Source organism: Meleagris gallopavo, chromosome 3, assembly GCF_000146605.3.
Source record: "Meleagris gallopavo isolate NT-WF06-2002-E0010 breed Aviagen turkey brand Nicholas breeding stock chromosome 3, Turkey_5.1, whole genome shotgun sequence".
Classification (NCBI taxonomy): domain Eukaryota; kingdom Metazoa; phylum Chordata; class Aves; order Galliformes; family Phasianidae; genus Meleagris; species Meleagris gallopavo.
In genome coordinates, this window is record NC_015013.2 from 520,646 (window position 1) to 543,249 (window position 22,604).

At 40.9% G+C, this 22,604-nt stretch overlaps 1 long non-coding RNA gene across 1 annotated transcript; it reads right to left on the bottom strand.

Annotated features, from left to right (window-relative positions):
- Positions 1–1,943: 1,943 nt before the first annotated feature.
- Positions 1,944–12,605, bottom strand: LOC109366534. Its single transcript, XR_002112853.2, has 2 exons — positions 7,808–12,605; positions 1,944–7,004 (listed from the first exon to the last, which is right to left on the bottom strand). It is a non-coding gene; the product is annotated as an uncharacterized LOC109366534 (long non-coding RNA).
- Between the last annotated feature and the right edge of the window lie 9,999 nt (positions 12,606–22,604).

The window sequence follows — 22,604 nt, forward strand, 5'->3', positions numbered from 1 at the left end:
AGCGGCTGTATCACAAGTATGTAAACCACTGGTGGAATTACTTTGGCATGTAATCTTTCTTTACATAAGCTACAAATTCTTACCGGAGCCTTTCGGTCAAGAAGGAGCTTCTTCCTTCAGCTGAGATTACACTGTATATTCCTCAAAGGGCCACAGAGATTGAGGAATTGAGGAAAAACACTGTACCCGGTGTAACTCTGCATGATATTACAGTGACTGAAAAAGCACCTCAAAGTAATTACTACGTTATACTCTCATAGGCTGCTGAACTACGTCTTCAGTTAGCACACTTATTCTGTCTTCTGTTGCCTTCTCTATTTTTACTTACCAGAAAGATGTAATGCAAACATCTACACAAGAGGAGTAAATTACTTTAGAACAAGGTACAAATATATACAGTATGATAACTCGTTTTATTTATTCTTTTTTTTATTTTTATTATTATTTTTTATTTTTTAATGAAAATATTTACCTAGATATAATGTTGTATGAGCTATGGAATCCTTGCTAGCCTGGTTCTCACACTCAGATGCTATATGGTGTGGGAAAACAAGAACCCTTGTTTCAGAGAGGGGCTTCTGAGCCAAATGGATGAAATCTGAGACCACAGATTGAAGTGCAAGATGAGGCAAAAGTTGACAATTATAACATCAGAAACATGGAACTCATATTGGAAATCAGAGGTTAAAATATAAGAGGCAAAGTGCATCCAGGAATAGGTTCACAGAGACACATTTCTACTCTGTGAATACAGCAGACTAAGTAGAAAAAGAGGCTAACTAGATTTAGCGGCGGTGTTTCTCATTAGGAAATGAGCTGAGACTCATTGAGACACTGATATGGTGTTGTCAGTTCCAAAAAGCACAAAAGGCAAGGTCTCGCTTTCGGTAATCTTAAGAAAGTGGGTGCAGCAGCTTGATATTCATTACATCACTCATTATACATTCATGAAACACTAGCATTGGGATCTGAATGATCAATATCAGCAAAGAGGTCTGGCTTTTCTCCCCTCATTTTCTTGCCTCAGTGCACTTTGCATACATTCTCTTAATGTCACGCTTTTTTGAAAGGATAGATGTTTATAAACAAATTTCAAAGAGCTAAGCATTATTTTATTTTCTAGCTTTTGTCCAAACTACCAAGAAGATGACTACAAAGATTAAAGAAGGGAAGTCTGGACCCCCTGCAGTAGCAAATATCTGCTTGGTTTGCTAGAACAGAACATCATCCCAAAGTTTTCATTAGGAATGGCCTCTTTAAAATTGGTCTTTGTCCTTTTGATAGTTCAGTGATTAGTTATGGAATCATCGAGTGGCATAGGTTGGAGGGGACCTTAAAGATCGTCTGGTTCCAACCCCTCTGCCGTGAGCAGAGATGCTACCCACCAGATCAGGTTGCCCATGGCCTTTTCCAGCCTTGCCTTGAACACCTCCAGGAATGAGGCATCCACAACTTCTGCGGACAACCTGTTCCTGTGCTTATGAGTAAAGGATTTCTGCATGACATCAAACCTAAATCTCCCATCTTTTTAGCCATTCACTCATGTCCTATCACTTTTAGCCCACGTAAAAAGTCTATCTCTTGTTTCCCTACTGGTAGCTCCTCTCATGTACTGGTAGGCCACAATGAGGGCTCCCTGGAGCCTCCTCCAAGCTAAACAAACCCAGCTCCCTCTACCTTTCTTCTTAAGAGAGTTGCTCCAGTCTTCTGATAGTCTTTGTAGCCCTTCTCTAGACCCTCTGCAACAGCTCCCAGACCTGGATGCAGTATTCCAGATAGGGTCTTACGAGGGCAGATCAGAGGGAGACAGTCACTCCCTAGCCTGCTGGCCACCACTCTTTTGTTGCAGCCCAGGAAGCTGTCGGCTCATGTCCAGCTTTTTGTCCACCAGAACCCCTAAATCTTTCTCCACAGGGATGCTTTCATGGAGTTTTTTTTCCCAGTTTGAACAAATATCTAGGATTGCCTCCACCCAAGGTGCAACACCTTGTAGTTGGCCTTGTTGTCATTTGGTTCACATGGGACCACTTTTCAAGCCTGCCCAGGTCTCAGGGGGTGGTATCTCTTTCTTCTATTTTATCAGCTGCACCACTCAGAGAAAACATGCTGAGGGAGCACTCAGTCCCATTATCATTACTGATAAAGATGTTGAAGAGCACTGGTCCCAAGATGGACCCCTGGGGGATACCACTCATGACCAACCTTCACTGGACTCTGTACCCTTGACCACAACTCTCTGGCTGCTACCTCGTAACCAGTTCTTTATCCACTGAGCAGTCCAGCCTTCAGATCCATCTCTCTCCAATTCAGAGGTAAGGATGTGGTGTGGGACCATGTCAAAGACCTTGCACAGGTCTAGATTGATGAAATTAGCTACCCTTCCTTTATCCACGTATACCATTACTCCATTATAGAAGGCCACCAGATTGGTCAGGCCATGCTGGCTGTTTTGGATCCCCCTCCTCAACTTGCATGTGCAATAGTCTTCCAGGAGCAACCGTTTCATGATATTCACAGGCACTAATGTGAGGCTCACTGGCCTGTAGTTACCTGGGACTTCCTTTCTCCCTTTCTTAAAAATAGGAGTGATATTTCAATTTTTCCTGTCACCAGAGACCTTCCCTGGCAGCCACAAATTTTCAAATATGATGGAGAGTGGCTTGGCAACCACATCAGGCAGCTCCTTCAGGAACCAGGGATGTGTGTTGTTCAGCCCCATTTACTTGTACACGTTCAGTCTCATAAGGCAATATCTGACTGGCTCTGCTCTTAGAGTGGGAGGGATTTTGCTCCCCTGGCCTCTGCCCATATGTTCAGGGACACAAGAGGTGTGGGAAGCCTGACTACCAGTGGAGATTGAGAATTTGTTAGTACCTCATTCTTCTCCATGTCTGTAGAAGTCAGTTCTCCCTTTAGAGGGAGTACACTCTCTTTGGTCTGTCTCTTCTGACCATTGCACCTGTAGAATCCATTCTTGTTATTTTTCACATCCCTTGCTGAGTTCACTTCCATCTGCACCTTTGCTTTCCCGACCCCATCTCTGCATGTTTAGAGGGCATTCCTGCGTTCTTCCTAGTGTCCCTGCTTTCACCCCCCATGCATTTCCTTCTTATACCTCAGTTTGATCAGCAGGTCTTTGCTCAGCCATACCATTTTCCTGCTTGCTCTGCTTGATTTCTTATGTTGGTGGATGGAGAGCAATTCTGTTTTTGGAAAAGTGTCCTTAAGTGCTGCATTCACTGTTCTGTTCCTTTGTTCCTGAGGACTATTTTTCTGGGGGCCTCACCCAATAATTCCTTAAACAGTTTGAAGTTTGCTCTCCTGAAGCTCGGAGTCCTGACTCTGAGCTTTGTTAGGTCCACATTCCTTGAGATCGTGAACTTGATCAGGGCATGGTAACCACAGTCCAGACTGCCTCCAATGATCTCTGCGTTGATAAACACCAGGTCCAGTAACATTTTACCTCTGGTTGGTCTATTCAACACCTGGACCAGGAAGTTATCCTCAAAGAATGGTAGGAGTCTTTTGGATTGCTTACAGCCTGCCATGTTTTCTTTCCCAGCAGACCTATGAGTGGTTGAAATCCCCCACTAGGATGAGAGCCTGTAAGCACAACACCTGTTATAGCTGAAGCAAGAAGATCTTATCCACAGCCTCCCCTAATCAAGCAGTCTATAGGAAATCCTGACCACCAGATGCCCTTTATTTGTCTGGTCCCTGATTTTAACCCACAAGCTCTCAACCTATTTTTGACTGTTGACTAGAGGCAGCTCTTTTCAGTCTATCTACTTCCTAATACAGAGGACAACCGGGGGGTTGCCCCTTCTGCCCTGCCCGTCTCTTCTAACAAGCTTGTAGCCCTCAACTGTAGCATTCTAATTGTGTGATTCATCCCATCATGTTTCTGTGATAGTAATTAGGTCACAGTTTTCTAATTGCACCATGGTTTTCATCTTCTCCTGGTTATTATTTCCCATGTTGTGTGCACTGGTGTAGCTGGACTTCAGCTGGGCTATCAGCTGATGGACTTCAGCTGTGTTTTCCTCTGCTGCTTCCTAAAGTAAAAAGCCAATGTTTCCTTGTTGTTCACCCCCTTCTCTCATCAAATCTAGTTTAAAGCTCCGGTGATCAGTTCAGCCTACTTGATGCCCAGCATGTTCTTGCCCCTCATGCTCAGTTCCATCCCATCCAACATCAGTATGCCCAGTCTATTGAACCTGCATCCAAGATTGTAGAATCCAAAACCCCGAGCATGACACCATCCACACAGCCATTCATTCAGCTGGTTCATTCTCCTCTTCCTGCTTCATTCCTAGTTTCCAAGCATGAGGAGATCATCACTGGTTGGATCATCTTGATGTAGTTGTCCCTTTCCAGGTCAGAACCATTACCCAAACCCCTTTTCTCTTTTTATCTGTTGGTGAGGGAGACTTCAGGGGAGGCTCTCCTTTCTGCTCCAAGCAGAGACAAGGCTCCAGCTTCCTCATCTTGCATATTTTTGATGTCTTGTCTCCTCGGGGTTGTAAGCTTACTTAGCTTATTCCCCTTGGAGGGGCTGTCAATCAGACAGTGTCACTGCACAATAGCATGCACTGATTTCTCTCTCTGATTGCTGGATAGTTCTCAGCCTGATAATTTCTTCTTGCAGCCTGGCCACCTGCTCAAAAATTTTGTAAGATGAGCATGTCTGCACCCATGATAGCCCTCCCCTCTCAGTCTGCCCTCAGACACTTGGTGAACTTGCAGATTGTGGAGTTCCCCATGACTGAAAGTCTGTGCAGCTTGTCTTAGTTTCTTGTCTGGATATCCCTGAGTATCTGTGGTTGCCTTGCTGGTGGCAAAAGTTTTCAGTGCTGGGAAACAGAAGCTGGTTGGGAGTATCCTGCTCTCCCTATAAGAGAGAGAACAGTGACTGCCCCAATGCTGGGTGGGTGCAGTAGTAGCAGCTGCTGGTGACTGACGAGCTGGGGCTCGGCACAAAGGCAGAACCTCTCTGAAGTCCAGTAACCAAGCATAGCCACATGAATAACTATTTTATACTCTCTATGGCCTCTCATTGCAAGATAAAAAAATCATAGTTTGTACTTGTTTGTTCTCCTCCCATCAAATTCCAGCAAAACATAGCAGTGGGGGTTTGTGCATTGACAGTTAGTTCCAGTGATCTTCCTTCTGGTAGTACTAGAAAGTGACAGCTTAAAAATGGAGCAAATGACATCTAAGAAAAGCTGGTTCCTGCAGAAGTGAATGAAGAAAAATTAATCCTGACAGATATTTCAGAATATGTTTTCTAACATTTCAGCTAATGATTAAGCTACCATAATTAATGCTAATTACAAAAACAAGAAATCAGATCAGGATTATTACGGAGGTACAGGGCCACTGAAGACTGTAATAAAGAGTGAGATCCTTGTTGATATGTGATGTAGCCTGCTTCAAATAAACCCTGTAGCAGTGATAGGTGAATGGAAAAAGAACAAAAGTCTTCTACGTGCTTTAGTTAGGTCTAAGGGCTGGTTATGACACTTTTGTCAGAGAATAACAAAGGTCAAGAGCTCCAACTGCTGCATTCTTTCTCCTGTTTTCTCTCCCACTGCTGTTATGTGCACACTTACTGTGGCATTGCTTGTTGTGATATTCACATGAGTTGCTATGGGAAGCTAAAATATATATGTCTGAAACTGATTGTGGAGATCCTGAAAAAGTTTCAGTGGAACTAGGACTGTTTACTAAAGGTTGGCTATTCTGGTTCTTAGAGGTTGATTTGTGTTAAGAGAAAAAAGAAAAGGATTCTAAAATATAATATGTTCATAAATCAGAGGGAATAAACAAGTTCTGTTCAGTTTCTAATTAATTTTTATAGCTAGTTTTTTTTTTCTTCAAAATGATATCCTGTTCCATAAGATTTGAATTTTTAGTGAGAATAAAAAGCTAATTCCTTCCTCTTCAGCAGTTGTAACTATACTGTGTGAGTTACGACAGGAAGAGTAACTTACTCCTAACTTCTTGAACTGCTTGCAAGCTGATGTCTGGAATACTTCTGAAATACGCAATTTTGACTGCTGAGAGTCATGTCAAAATTATGTAAGCTTATACCTTTAAAAATGCCAAAGAAGTAAATATGTAATGTTTACGCACAGTCTTTTGGAACAGAGAATTAAAGAAAAAATCTAAAACATCCGAAGCCATCTGCATTCTTCAATTGCACCTGTATTAGATTTGATGAAAAATCACCTGTTTGTCCAGCAAGAGATTTCACAGTACTGATTGGTATCTGTGCAAGCAGGCTCAACCCTGAACCTTTTTTCATCTCCCAACTTTTCTCAACTCAGAACAAGTGAATCTCTGCCTGCTGGTTTTTGTACATCTCTGCTGTGCGTCACTGTACTCTCTGTGAGTTTGGTGAAAATACAGCAGTCCTTAATTCCCTTCACACTAGAGGAGGAGCAGCACAACATTAGGATTATGTTAAATCATAATCCAGAAGAAAGCAATGAGAGACAAAAAGCTTCTGTTCTCTCAGGTGTATTTGTAATTGGATGCCAGGTTTGGTCGATGCGACATACAAGCATTGGTGGATTTCACTCGGTGTGCTATTTAATGCTATTTTACAAATTGAACATGAAGAAAATGGTATAATTTTCAATAACACAGAGGTCAGTCAGAGGACTTCAGCTATATTAAACATATTCTTTGGGATTTTCATAGTTACACCTCCTTTATCCTGGAAGAGAGGTAGTAAGTTGGGAATCGAGAAGGAACCCATTTGACCAGGAAAGGAATGATTAATTGAGCCTTGCCAAGGTACATTCCAGGGCTGATAGGAGGAAGGAGAGAAGCAGAGGCCAGATTTTTAGCTGGTCTGTGAAAGGAAGAATTGTGCTGTTGATATGCATCCTTCTTACCACCTAAGTACAATGTTAAGTTTGAATCCAGACCTGGCAAAAACTTTTTTTCTCTTCTGCGTTCTTGATGCTGAAAGCTGTGTTTCTTTGTTGTAGTTTGCGCTGTGGGGAAGCAGTTAAATGAAATCCCGTTAGTTTGAGAGGGAAGGAAAGAGAAGTAATGCATTTGAAACAAATCTATCTGTATGCAGCAAAATCAATTATATGTTTTTCCGTGTTTTAATCTTGAGGTCCATCTCCCAAATGGCCTCTGATATTTAAGGATGTGCTGTCATGACGGTGTTCTTCTGCTGGAGTCGTATGTAGTTTCCATCCCCCAGCTCGCTGCTGCTTGCAGGAAACTTGAAGCACCTATCTCAAGGACATTGCTTTTTATCCTTTTGCCAGCACTGAAGTTACTGTGTTAAAACACTGTTAAGGAAGAAACTAAAGATAGTGCTGTAAAGCAAGTGGATTTTTTTGTACTCACAAGTAGTTTATTAGGAAACTAAACTAAATGTAAAATAAGAAAGACAAATATATTTTGCAGGACCTCCATGGCCTGGTTTCTTGCAATTATGTGTTTAGGATGTGCCGCTTGTCACGCTATAGCGTGCTGTGAAATTTCAGCTTCTCTCAAGCATTAAATAAGCACAGGTTTTTGTCAGTGCTTTACGTGCCAGTTTGGCCCAGTTCTGTGGCTAATTGGGGCGGAGGACCCACAGACCCACGTCTCAGCAGAGGGGAGTGGGGAAAAGGAGGGGAGTTGGGCATAAAAACAAAACAGCAGCGAGCTGAGGGAGAAAACTAATTTGCTAAATATGATAGTGCAGGGCGAGATGACACGACATAGTACAGTATAATTGGAATCGAAGCTAATAAATCAAATAAATGAAAGAAGGAGTGTCCAAAACCAAACGCCTTACTGTAATCCTGAAGGTGAGATGGGTACGGAGCGCACGCCGCAGAGACAAGGAGTAAAAGAAGTCGTGATTTGTGAACAGTTTTATCTTTCCCTCTAAACAGAAAATGGAAACGGAACAGTTAACGTCTTCTGGGATATGTAGTGGTTCTCTTCTGAGAACCAGATACCCAGGAATATCAACACTCCATGGAACAGGCGCATTAACTCTGTAACTCCCGGTACTACGTGATGCTATGATGCGAGTGCCCATACCAAAATCACAGAACCATGACAGTGTTACAGGAACCTGGATCGCTTCTGGAATAAATGAACAGCAGATGCTGAATCAGGAAAGTCTGAGAAACCTGCATGAAGTTGCTCCATAATAGGCATATTTAAAAATTCTGATTTAAAAGTTCTGATGCCACTGAGAGGTACTTTTCAAAATGAGCACATACCATTTATATCCTCTTCTCTGACAATTCGCTTTCTGGTATTGTTAAACATTTTATAATAGTTAGGTTATAATAGGTAACAGACAAAAATGCTGTGGGAATCTTTATCTCACCATAAAACTTCAATAACTGTACTGACTTTAGCTGTTCAAGATGATTATTTAGAAATAATGAATGTTTCGTTTTTTGAGGCAGGTGGCATTTGTCACATCTATCCATCAGGAAGAAAGCTGATCAGTGGTAAGGTTGAGACGGGAGTTGAAAACTCTTACATCAAAATGCTCAGTGCAGCTTCAGAAAGTAGGATGATTTGAATGGTGTTACTGGGCACCACTGGCAGTGTTATATAGCTCTCTTCCTGCAGCACTGTGGATACTGAAGTCCAAAGAGAGGGAGCATAAATCCTTCAAAATCAGAATGTCTTCAAAATGTGGGCAAATAATTTAGGCCATTGATAAAGACTTGCCCTAAAAAAGGATATTAGTATTCAGAGAAGTTCTGAATCTATTAGCTACTTTTTCTAGTTTTGTTCCTCTGAACACTAGCAGATAGGTTTTTGTAAGGCATTATTTTTCTACAGAAAACGCAACCCAGACTAAACAAGAGTTAACCTTACTGCAAAAATAGAAGGTTAATGAAATTATGTATGAATTTAAATGAATATAAATGAAGAATGAAATCTGATAATCTGAAAAAAAAAGAATGAAGAGAAAAAAATTACAAATTGAGCAAAGGAGGATGATTTAAAATGCAGGCACGGTCACTAGTGGAAATATAAAGATTTGTGCTAAGTAGAGGGAGAGATGCAAAAGTAAAAAAAACCAGAAAGTAATGTAATTAGTGTCTGTTTAGCATTTCTGACCTTTCAGCAATTTCATCAAGATGCTGAAAATTCATCAAAATGGTAAACAAGGTTGAATGGGCTGAGTCTGATGGCAGAATCAACCTCTGCTCAGTAACCTCTGCTGCTGGAAGTACCTGAGCAGAACAGCACTAAGATACTTGTGCTGCTGATTAAACCTCATCCTGGGACCTTATCTAAGGAAAAGAATATAACCTTCACTTGGACGCTGGCATTCCCTTTCTTTAGTTTATTTTCAGATATACCATTGCAGAATCTTAGCTCCATTTCTATAGCTACAAATCACAGAACAATAGTTTGTAGAATTCCTCAGAGCACAGGAGTTAAAGTTGTGTGGTGTGCACATTTGAGGGTTCTGTAGCCACATTTACAAACAATAAAATTTGTTTTTGTTTCCTTTGGGGAACAATTTTTGTGTAATCTGGTTAAATAGTAGAAGTGTGTGCGTGTGCATGTGTACATGTCTGTGCATCTGTCCCCAGACAAAAACATGAATGAATTGTAGAGGGTAACATTTGCCTTCTTGCAGAACCAATAGTAGGGATTCTCTTCTAATAGGCTAGACTGGTTGGCCTTCTTGGATATAGTCACCCAGATACGTTATTTTAACGTGACTAAAAATCTGTCCTGAAGCTTGTTAAGATGCTAACTGTAACATGTGTATCTGTTGACATTTGCTACTCTCTAGTTCTCTCCTAGCACTCATAATCAACATTAAACCTGATAACTTCAGATATTCTGTGAAGTTATGAACCCAACAATCTGTTTTCAAAACGAAGTCTTCGGTGTGTTTCAAGTTGTTTTGTAACTTTTTATGTGGATTGCTTTAAACAGAACCTTAAAAACTCATCGAAGTCTCCTTTTCTCAGACCTCTCTTCTCCACTGAAGATGTTACAATTGCTACAGTAATATTAGACGGGGAAAGCCTTGGAAAGAACAGTTATCAAAGTCTAAGTCTTGCAGTCACGCTAGCACTGTACTTTATCCTGCTATTGCAGCAGGCATATGAATGACCCAAAATAGACAGAAGCTTGGTAGAACTTGAAAGAGAAAGTCTATTACTGCATTACAGATTTGAGTATGTGGTAACTTACCTTATTTTAGGCTTAATTCCCTTCTCCATAGTGAAGAATCAAAAACACTTTCCCTAGTTTATTTCAGTGCTGCTGCTTTTGGGATAATGAGAGAGCAAGAAGATAAGTGAGACTAAATTTTACATATGTGAGCTACTCTGTAAGAATTTTGCTGACGTCGGCAAACAAGCAAATATCCCTTGCACATCGGTACTTTCTGCAGTTCTAGAGAACATCTTGTTATAGTTTGAAAAAGTTGGTATACTTAACTATACTGTTCAGTTTATCAGGAGTGTTAGAATAATTCAGTATTTCTGTAAAGCTAAATGAGACATTAATCTCAATTTTATTGCAAGGAAGGTTTCTGGTTCTTGATAAAATTTTGAGTGAACTCTTCAGACTTATAAAACAGGTGGTAAAAGGAAAGGAATTAAAGCGAGTTCCGACAGATGGAAGGAGGAGTTAATATCAGAAGTTTGTCTTGCTGCAACTGTAATGTTGTAAGATTGGAGCGGCACGGCTGTGTCAATTGGGAATCCTTTTAAGAAATGTCCCCATTTCTAAGTTCCTGTTGTTTAAATGGCTGTTCTATCAAAAAAGCCTCCTCAGGCCAACATAAAACAAATCAGTGCTAGGTAGCTATTTTAGTGCAATAATCAGAAGGGTTGGGAGCACAAATGAATGGTTCCGAAGCTCAGCCTACAAAGTTATGGTCTTTCCTAGGTTCTTGGGTGGATCTAGAAGGATCTCATGCCTGTGCTTCAGACCACTTCGTAGTATCTTCATCTCTGCAGAAAGCAACTTTTCAGATCTCTGTACTGTGAATACTGAATTGTAAAGTTTCTTTTTTTTTTTTTTTTGCCCTGCACATGACAATAGGAAATATGAGCACCAAAAATGTGCTTAAATTTTGAAAACTCTCTCCATCCCTGCAGTAAAGATATCTGTGGTAATTTTTGTCTTCTGTATTTTTTTTTGTCTTCTACAGTTGTCTTGGCACGTACTACACTGCGATTTGGTATTGCACAGACAGGCACTGCGATCCCTTGTGTTTTATAGTTGCTGCTACGTTAAAATTTTTTTCTTCCTTCTATTTCAAGTGTAGTAGTAGTTTTGGTTTGTCATGCATCAGTACAGGCTTTTGTGATTGGGAGGCTGCACAGAAGAAAAGGATCTGGAGGTATTAGTTGGCAGGTGGCTGAACAGCAGTCTGCCCAGATGGCCAAGAAGGCCAATGACATCCTGGCTTGTGTCAGAAATAGTGTAGTCAGCAGGACTAGGGAGGTAACCATCCCTCTGTACTTGGTACTGGTGAGGCCATACCTCGAGTGTTGTGTTAGTTTTGGACCCCCCTCTACGAGAGTGAAGCTGAAGCCCTAGTGCTTTTCTGAAGGGCAGCACAGCTGGTGAGGAGTCTGGAACACAAGACTTATGAGGAGCAGCTGGGATTGAGGTTTGAGTCTGGAGAAGAGAAGGCTCAGAAGAGACCTTACTGCTCTATAGAGCTACCTGAAAGGAGGCTGTAATGTGGGGGGGATAGGTCTCTTCCCTCTGGTAATTAGTAATACGACAAGAAGAATTTGTGCTAAATTTGTGGCAGGAGAGGTTCAGGCCATATGTTATGAAAAAAATAATTCTCTGAGTGGTCAAACATTGGAATAGGGTGATCAGGGAAGAGGTAGAGTCACTGTCACTGAAGGCTTTCAGGAAAGGGGTAGATGTGGCACTTAGGGCATGGTTTACTGGGCGCAGTGGTGATAGTTGGACATAATGATCTTAGAGGCCTTTTCCAATCTTAATAGTTCTATCATTCTATCTCCCTCCCATAATGTCCATTTGTAGGTTAGGTTCCACTCTTTGGGAACTCTTCTTTCAATCATGGCATTGTGAATTGGAAAGTAGACATCATATTCCATTAGGAGAGTAACTACTAGCTCTATAAACTAAGAGTGGTAGTTGAACTGGTCAAATTCTGAATGCTTTTGTACAGCTGACATAATGAAAGCTGAGGCAAATACCTTAAGTTGAGATGCATGCAGAACTGTTAAAAAGGAGCCAGGCAATAGAAGTCACTGGACAAAGATGTAGGCTCCCTGGGGAACAGTCATTGGTTTTACATATTACAGAGACAGCATGATATGCTTAGAAAAGATAATTATAAGGAAACACTTTGTGTTTGTGTCTTTAAGTGCCTCTACTCACATTTTTGGTGTCTTGTTTGGTTAGCCCCTGTGTAAAATTGCAAAATGAAGGTATAAAGTGATTGAGTTTTGTCCTTGGATCTGTCTCCCCATAAGACCATAAACAACGGAAATTTCTGTGCATTTTTGGTTCCCTTTGGTGCTGAACTCGTTTTTGTGTTCCATATTGTATGGGGCTGCTGAATCACAGCCTGAACCTCTGAATGACCACCTGAGGCGAGCAGTGAATCAGCCATGGGAGCACAGGTGAAGGCAATTCTCCTGTGCTGCAGGAAGGGGTAGAGCCTGGCTGCACCTCTCCTAGAGCCATTTAAGAGCTGACCGCCAGTGGGGAAGGATCTCTCTTAAGATCCACTCTGCTGGAGTTTCCCTCGCGAGCCCAGGTTACGGGTGAAACAGAAACCTATTGTTTCTGTTTCCTGCTTTGGTGTAATAACATCATAGCCAAGCTCCCTGTTATACCATAACATCGGTATATTCATTAATTGTACGCATATCAACGTGTGCCAGGCTGCTGTTGTTGCCAATTCTATTTTTTTTTCTATTTCTATTTTTTTTCCTGTCCGGTTTAACAATATTCCTGCTAGTGGATACTGCACCTGCCTGCTCCTTGCTAACTGAGTACATATCCAGCAGAGACGTTAGTTACATTAGCTCCCTACTATTTGTAAGTGTACATCACTTTTCCTTTCTTCACAGCCTACAAAGCAAATTCCTACCAGTAAAATTACTTTCTATATTATGCTTGCTTATTTATCTTAACTTTCAACAGCAAGGTAACGTGTTCAGTTCTCCACATAATAGGTGCCTTAATCTGAGAGTAATTAATCCAGGCTCCTTTTCCTTCCAGTTTCACTGCAGTGTAGGAGGTCAGAAGAACGTGGAAGGGTCCTTCCCACTTCTCCTGCAGTGGTTTGGATGTCCAGGATTTGATGTACACCCAGTCTCCTGGCTGGAATGGATGTGTGGTGACTGATCCTGGCTTATCTATCTTTACTAACTCAGTTCTCTAAGATCTTCCAGGCACCTCCCCTGCCTGTCCCAGAGGCACTGCTGCAGCTTCACCTTCAGGTGAAATTCTTTCCTTTAACAGTAACACTGCTGTTTGGACAAATTTAGATTCTGCTATCAATACGTCTACCTCTCTGTCTTTAAATTATATTTCCACCTCCAACTTCTCCAACAAGTCTCAACCAATTAAAGATGCTCCTGGTAAATACAAGAACTGATCTGTCACCCACTATTCTCAATTTTAAAATGCGAAAGGCTTAAAGAACAGTCTGGCCTCTGACTTGCCTGTTGCACCAACAACTCTTACAGTATCATATCCATAGTTTCTTTGCATTTAATAATGACTAAGTAGCTCCTGTGTCAACAAAACATTCTATTTCAGTTTCATCTTCCCTCAGCTTAATTTTAACCAGAGGTTTTTCTGGGGAAAGTACCTCCAGTCCCCTTATTCCTAGCTTCCATGGTTATCAGGGAACATAAATTTTCTTAAACCTCTGCGGATGCCCCTCCTGTCTACAATTAGCATATTGTTTTTTCCCCTAGCTGGGATTTCAGCTTCGTGCTTATCCTGAGCACCTCTACATGAGCAGCACAAGAAGAGGGGGGCCTGTTCAGGGAGGATCTGGGTTGGAGGGAGTCCCATGTAGCTCTTACTTCAGCCAGCACCTTGCAGCCAACTCAGAATTGGTGTGAAGCAGATGAATACTCTTCCTCGAGACTAAATCCACTCTGGGATTTAGACCCCTCTAGTCCTTGCCAGCATTATATCCCAAGCAAAAAAGAAACAAAAACCTCTGCAATGCCCCGCTGCTACTTGAGGCCCCCATTTGGGTCCTTGTGAATCATTTATTTTTCTGTACTGTCAAACAGCACATGCACAATAAATTCTGTATCTTTCCAATCTGGATCTTGAGTTTTAATCATCATTTCAAAAGCCTTAGCTGTCTGTTCAGGATCACTGACATAGATGCCAGCAAGTTTTTTTCCAACTGATTAAATCCATAATTGAAATGGGTACCTTTCAATGGTTCCGTAATTGAAATGGGTACCTTAACTACAACCATACCATTATTTCCAATGCCTGCCACAGCGGGGCTTGTAGCACAAGCTTACACCAGCTGCAAGTCCTCTCTGCCACCAGCTTTGTTCCTATAGTCCCTCTTTTGGGCTCATTAGCCAACCCTTCTGCCCCAGGGAGTCCAGGCCCACGTTCTTGGAGCCTCTGGCTCCCTCTTGGGGCTACCAACATCTCTAGACCCTGCTCCTGCTCACTTAGTTTCAAGCATCTCTGTCCAATACTACAAGTAGAACATCGCCTTTTAAACACCTTTCCTTTCTTCCTCTTTTATCCTTTTCTAGTGCCAAAATCAGAGTACCATTTGGGGTCAAATGAATCCCACACTTTTGCCGCTCAGTGTTGCCTCGCTACAAAGAACATATCAGCATATAACAACACCTCATCCCATTTATCTTCTCTCCACAAAAACATCGTAACAAAGTACTGTAATTCAAAGTACCATTCACTGGCCATATTTCTCCATCTTCTAATTTATACAGTGGCCACCACTGATTTGCAGTGCTTAATTAAATCATCTTTCTGTGCAACCCCACAAGGAGATCCAGTTATTTTTTTCCAGTAACTCAGAACACATCCCAAAGATGACATTTTCAAAATTCCCTCACCCACCACATTCCAGTGTCCATTTTAACAGTGCATGTGGGTGAATTCTTTGTACTATAACAAAAACAATCAGCATATAATAACAGCACAAACCAGCAATCAGGTGTACTTGATGACAATTACCCCAGTTTTATTCCAATTTGGGGGATTTAACTTCTTACCCAGGCCTTTCAGCCCTACCCAGAACACCTGACAGATAGGCAACCAAAATACACGTGGCTTCTAACTACCCTGGGGGACTTTTTAATCCCCTCACCTGGATCCTCAGCCCTACCCTGTGTAACTTCTATTACATCAGACAGGCAGGCAACCAAAACACAGGGGGACCTCTAAACCCCCTGGGCAACCAAAACAATAAATAAAAAAGGAATGCCTTGATACTCGCTAGTCAGAGGTCTTTGCTCCTGGGCTTTCAGTCTGGGAATAAGGGTACTTCCAACAATACCTCAGTGCCAGCTGAGCTTCTGTGATCCTATGAACCACTGAGCTCCATCCCATCTGGGTTGATAAATTGTTACCATAAAGCAGTAGATCAAGAAACTCTCTAAGACTCAAATTGGAGTGATAGAAAGTAGACGTTCTTTAATATCAGCCCTGGATGCGTGGGGGATACTCTCCTCCTATCACACCTACCTTGCACAAAAGCATCTTCAGCTTATTTCCATTCAGAGGTCTTCCCAGAGGTATGTACATATTCCATACAAAGACTGGTGGAAACTTTCTTACCTACTCAAGTACAAAGTCTGGCAGAGTCTCTATCTATTCAATACAAAGACACAGACTCTTCCCATTATCTAAACAAATGGAAGGCTGTCCATTAAGGGACTTCACAAGCTGCAGCTTGTATCAGAGGAACTCCCTCACCTTTCCTTCCATACCTGTCACCTCTGAACAGTTTACAGCCATTGAATTGTAGCAGTTCACTCATGTTATCTACCCCACGATGTTTCCACAATAGCAAACAAGTCATAGTTCTTCAGGTAGTGCCTACCATTTCTTTGTGTTTGTTGTTACTCGTGCTCCATGCGTTTGTGTAGAGGCACTTCATTTTGCTCTTTGACTGCCTCATCTTTGACAGAGCATTTTAGAAAGGTTTGGGGACGTTCCTCACTAGTCTCTTCCACCCTGTTGCTCATGAGTGTGTGTGTCATGGTTCAGGGCCTCACCTCCCAGGTTCATTAGTTTAAATCACAATATACTAAGTCAGCCAATTGCTAGTGAAGATTCTCCTTCCTTTCCTACATAGGTGGACCCCATCTCACCTCAATAATTTGTATTCACTGAAGTATCTTCCATGGTTTGGAAGCCAAAACCTGTCAATGACACCAGCCACATAACCAGGTGTATATTCAGGTTTTAATCTGCATGATGTGTCATAACCAGGTGTTTATTCAGGTGTTAATCTGCATGATGTGTCAACTTCTGCTCGCATGCCTGTCTCTATCTGTCAAGGCAGAGAAGACTACCTGGTCCCCATTCACTTCACTTGTGCCCACCACTGAAGTGCTGCTTGATCTTGTCCAAGTATTGCTGCACTGTATGTATATAGTAACGTTGTTCAGAGGCACATAACGTGTTAAGTGGATTCTGACTCAGTGCTATTAGCTAAAAAGACAAAACCCAAAAACCCAGCAAAATTGTTTGTCATGAACAAGACACAGAATCACTGCCATACCAGGCAGAAGTAAGAGTACAAAAGGCTGTATGACTACACAGTACCAGTGAGAAGTGCTGTGAGCACTGAAAAGGTCTTCAAGAGGTTAGTTGGGAAACTCTGAGGAGGTCAGTTGCTTGGATACGAGAGCTGAGAACACAGGTAAGTTGCTCTAAAGTAATGTCTCCTATTTATTTTGGTGGAAACTACAAGATATACAACAAGCACAGCAACACCTTGACAGAGCAAGTTCTCAGCTACAAAACATTACTTTTCAACATAGTCACCAACGTTAGCTATGAATTTTGACTAGCAGTAAACAAGAACCTGCATGCTGCACTTGTGCAAGTCTGCACCAGTGTAGCTGCTGCACAGCTGCTATTATGGAGTCATTGCTGAAAACCACCACCTACCTGCCTCTCTGTGCTAACATCTACTGTTTGGTCTCCATAAGCATTCAGCTGATGTTGATGAATATTAATGGATGCAATTTTTTCCACGTGGAAGGAATTCAGTGATGCACCTTAGTTTCACTATGTATTTCCATATCAGATGCCATTTTATCAGACTGCCCTTCTGTTGTCATATGTCACATGGCAACCAAGTTTAACAGAATATTGTTGACAAGGTTCAGCCTTTACTACCATACCACCAATATCCACTTCTGGTGCTGTAATGTAATAAAAAGCACAACAGCAACAGCAGATCAGCAAGATCCCAGGCTGCAGCGAGTAAGGATTTGCTCAAAAACAGCAGCAGGCACAGAAAACCAGGAAAGAAACTGCCTGCCTTCAGAAAGCCTCAGGCACACAAGGATATCTAGAGAGATATCCTTGCTTTCACTGCCAACCCTTAAATAAGTTCTGGCCAGAGGCGGATCCTGGCTCTACCCCTTCCAGTCACTCAGGTGCTTTATATGCACCTGAAATGCCCTGGGTTAGCCCTGCTTCCTACCAGGTGCTCAATCACTGTTTCAAGCCATGACTTAGCATTTCCACTACAGATGCCATGAGCTAACGTAATAAAATAGGAGGTATTACTTTCAGAGCAGCCCTTGTACATGTGCAGAGTGAGGTGTGTAATTGCTGGACTAAGTGAACAGTCAGGGCGTAGAGTGTAGAGCCACAGACTATGTGGGTCATTCCCAATATAGAATCCCCTGTACATTTTTCTGGGCTGGGTCCTATTTTGCTGTGTGGAGGGAAGAGATTGCAGAAGAGGAATACATCACTTTGAAGCTGCCACAGAAAAGGCAGTCAGCAGAGCTAAAAGCACACAAGGAGTGATGCGCTGAAGCTTGATAAGGCCTGTGAAGGCATCTTGGTTCTCTGTCTTCCTGAACCTTCCGTAGCCACTTGCAACAAGTTTTGTATGTTCTACACTAAATTTCCATTCCATTCCATATCCCACTGAGGATATGATACATGGCGTTTGACTCTGCATTGCCTTCCATCACAAGTTTTGAAAGATTGTGCAACTGATCCCTGTGTGCAGAACTTCTGACTAGGTCCCGTGAGAGGAACTGACTGAGTTCTAGGAACAGCAATTGTATTAGTTTTCCTTTACTTCTCTTTCCTTCCAATTGTATCAAGTACAGCTTGGCTCACCTCATTCACTGCCACCAGGCTTGAGTTGAAAGCATCTTCTTGATCTGGAACTTTTTTCTGGGATGTAGTAGTGCTTGCATGGGTTACACACAATATCTGCCATGCAGTGCATTAGTGCCTTCATGATTTCGCTTTTAAACTTGTGAAATGTGGTATTTCTCATTGTAGTTTCAACTTAATGCCTTTTTGTTGCTTACAAGAAAAAATGAAAAAGCGGAGCAATTCTAGGAAACTCAAGAATAGCAAAAAGTTTATGAGATAAACTGGTTAAGCACCAGGAAATATTTACCATATCAGAGGTCATTAAGTACTGGATGACAAGAATAACTGCATACTTACTACTCATTGTAGCATGTAAAATGAACCAGCCTTAAAGTCATGTGCTCCTGGCATGCCTATATTAACATTTAGTGAGGAAAGCAGATGTGCCCTTATTTCTGCCTTGCAAGCAGATAGGCTGCGAAAATACAGTTGTTTTTTAGGACAATGTGGAACGTTAGTGAAAGGAGAATATGTTGTAGATGTGGTGCAAGCTGCTTGTTCTGTGCTTCATAAGGAACCAAATGATCATCAGATAAATGACAAATTTTCCTTAGCACACTTTCGGGATGGAGTGGATTAATCATATTGTTTAAGGAGATTTTGTATTTCTCTTTTGATATCACATCAATTAAATGTTTCAGAAGGTTAATGTAGATTGTTATTTCACGTTGCTGCATCTGTAATACACCACCATACACCAGTGTGTCTGATCAGTCAGTACATTTGACATTATCTTTCTGACTACCGCAAACATTGTGTTTCATAGCAGGAAGTTGGTGATGGAAAACAGGTCCTGTGGGTTGATTCCTAGAATGTTTAATATGGTGTTAGATATGGTGAGTCGGTTTGGTGACTTGCAAAATTATGAAACCGAAGCTTAGGGCCCCCAGCTGACATGTGCAGGGGTAGTTCTGTAAACACGAAGCAAATGAGATGAATATTACTTGTACAGCAGTTAGCTGTAAAGATTTGTTTTATTAAATATGAAAGAAAACAGTAAACCCTGTTTATTGCAGAACTCTGTTTTTTTTCATGTTGCAGTTGAAAACATCAGCACTGTTAATTTGTGGGGGTTTTTTTTGTTTTTTCTTTAAACTGTTTGCTCAGGGAAATAATTTTGTGACCTGAATTCCTGACTAAATTTGAAATTGCTTCTATCTCTTTTTTTTAAGATTAAGCTAGCATCCGAGCCAGATAGCTTCCTAGCAATCTTCTTCAAAACAGAATTCCAGGAATTGCCTGGCTTGCAGATGCATACAAAACTATCCCTTGGAAGAAAACTTGGTAAACTGCTTATGTAAGAAACTAATGCAAATTTTGGCAGTACGCGGAGGTACTGACCGTCTTTTACATAGTTTTGTATTTGCAGAACAATCCGCAAGCCACAAATTTTCTGTTCTCCTGAGGGAACTGACTGTTTTGCTTTATGTTGGATTTAAGAAAGTCATTGAATATTCTCTATCTGGAGGGATTTTTATATTATTATTTCTATAAAGTACTTTTCTCCCTGTACTTATTTTACAACTTTCCATTCTAAAATACTCTATCTGAAAGGTGAAAGTTTACTGCATTTGTTACCACAGAAAGAGATCTTACTGAAGAAGAGTAAAGTTGTACTGCAGCAAAGTAAGTTTTGCACAAAGAATAGTGAGCCTGTAACATAGATTGGTCATGCCAGAATGCAGAGCTGCTGGGGTGACATTTATGAAGGAATGTAAATTCTTACACTACTGTTGTGTCACGTAGCTTAAAGCTATTACAGAATCTCCAAATATTATTTTATGATCTCCAACACTGAAGTCAGATTACAGATTTGTATTAAGTGACCTGCTTTAGAAGAGTGTACTGAAGTTTAGGAACTGAATGGAAACTTCCTACCTATCCAGTAATGTTGACACTAACCTCTGTGTGCCTTATAAGTAATCATAAAATGATAGCATATATCATCCATGATAAATTTTACACAAGTGAGAAAATACTATTTGGATTTGGTAACAGTTAAATGTAGGAGCAACAGGTAGATCTGTACATCATTTGGTCTCCTGGTTCTTGTTTGCTGACAAGTGCTGTATGATTACTTTCAGCTCACTGATGATCAAATAAGCAGTCTGTCTTCTGTTTTAAGAGCTTTATTTGGGTAGCAGAAACATTACCCAAATTTGTCTGCTTTTGTAGATACCATAAAGAATAAAACACCATTTAAGATTGGGAGTAAATGACCCTCAGAATGTAAGAGGACTCTCAGAACGTAAAAGGTATGAGTCACACAGAGACTTCTGTCACTCCATTCTTTGGAATTTTAAAGTGTTTTTGCTGTTATTAAAGTGCAGCAGTAGCCTATTTTGATTAGGAGTTCAGGAATTCCTTTCACACAGTAGATTCCTTGATTGAACAGTGTGTATCTGAGATGAGTGTTTAACTTAGTCACTGACTACACCTTTGTGCAGGTTCACGTATGTATAAGGCTATTAAAACATAGACATTAAAACATTTCCCCTCACCTTTTGTGTTTTCCTCCACTACTGGCAAAGGGTGGAAGAGAGGAATTCAGAATGTAGAAATGGTAATTGGAGACTTAAACATGCAAGTATATACTATTTGTCAAAGCTATGAGTTATAAAATGTAAAGAACACGCATTTATGCTAAGCTAATGCTGTAGCAGCAAACCCACATATCGAACTTCCTGAATTTTCACATAGTGTTCCAAGTGGCATGCAAAAGCAATTTTTTTTTCTTTGGCTATTGCCATTTATTTGTAATAACATGTCCATCTGGAAGCAGATGCACTCATATATATGAAGTGTTTCCAAAGTTCAAGTATTTAATAGTCATCTGTCAGAGTGCTAAATCACGATAGTAGAAATCTATTTTTTTTTTTAATGTAAGAATTTCTGCTTTCTGCTCTTGAATTTCTTGGAGTCTTTAAAAATTTTGCTTATAAGCTTGCAGCTGATGGTAATAATTTTTGTTTTTTAATGACCACTGAAATTTTCAGATAGCCACTTGATGAGGTAATCCATGAAGTGGGACTTAAAGAAAAACTCTGAGGCTTTAAAGGTGCTTTTTAAAAAACCCTGTGAGGCTTTAAAGGTGCTGATTCTGTGTACTTACGCACTGTTGATTAAGAGACTGATCCCATTCTCAGAGTTTCTTGGCTTTATGTAGGGATATGTGTGTTGTATTCTTACATGTGACCTGTAGTGTAGGATGATGCATGTGGTGAGAGTTACGAGAAACTGTGTGAGATGATCTAAGAGATTTGTAGTATGTGTTCCCATCCCCTATTTGTCAGAAAAGGAGAGAAGTAGTTTAAGATGTAATTATAAACAAAGACTTTTGATTATGTCTGACTACTAAATATTTCTGAAGCTTTCAATTCAATATCACACAGCTTTATCCAAATTAGACGCATGTCTGGGACCTGCTTTATCTTTTGCTTGGTTAGTGTTTGTTATATTGCTGTCCCTCAGAAAATAAGGTATCTGTATTTGAATACCACTGCCTTCCAAATATTATAACCTGTTTGCCTGTTGCCACAATGTAATGCTCTGCAGAGAAAAGACTAAGACGTGTGCTTTGAAGCCCAGTTCTGGCATCTCCAGGAGAGCTTCTTATTCTAAAGCAAGAGATTTCCAAATGTTAACCACCACATTATTGCCTAAGCAGCCAGAGAGAAATACTTATTGTTAGGATAGGCTGTAAACCATTGCCTCTGTCGATGTGTATGCGTTCCTGCTTAGGATTCATATCCATGAATTTGTTTTTGGATCTTTAGCTGCAGAAAATAAGCTAGAAAGATGTAAAGATGGCCACCGTTTGTTTACACGGGGTCCTAGCCAAAGGAAAGATGTTCACATCTTTTCTGTCTAATGATGTGCACACAGTCCTCAGGTGAGGCTACATTTATCAGCTGATGGCATGTTCTGTGCTAGGCATCTCAGTCCTATTAATCAAATTCCACATTTCTTCCATGAATATTTATGTATTTATTTTAAATGCAAAGAACTTGCATTTCCGAACTACTCTGCTCCTTAGCTGTTTTGTATGGCATCTGAGATTGTGCAAGCAGTAGCAGCTGTGATCCAGCAAGTAAGGGACGGTGCCAATTGGTGGATCCTATAAAAACTGGAGTTCATCTTTCTTGAACTATCAAGAAAGAAGTTTTTTTTTGTGTTTTTTTTTTTGGTGTTTAAACAGCATACATGCCAGTGCTTTAAGAACTGTACTTGTA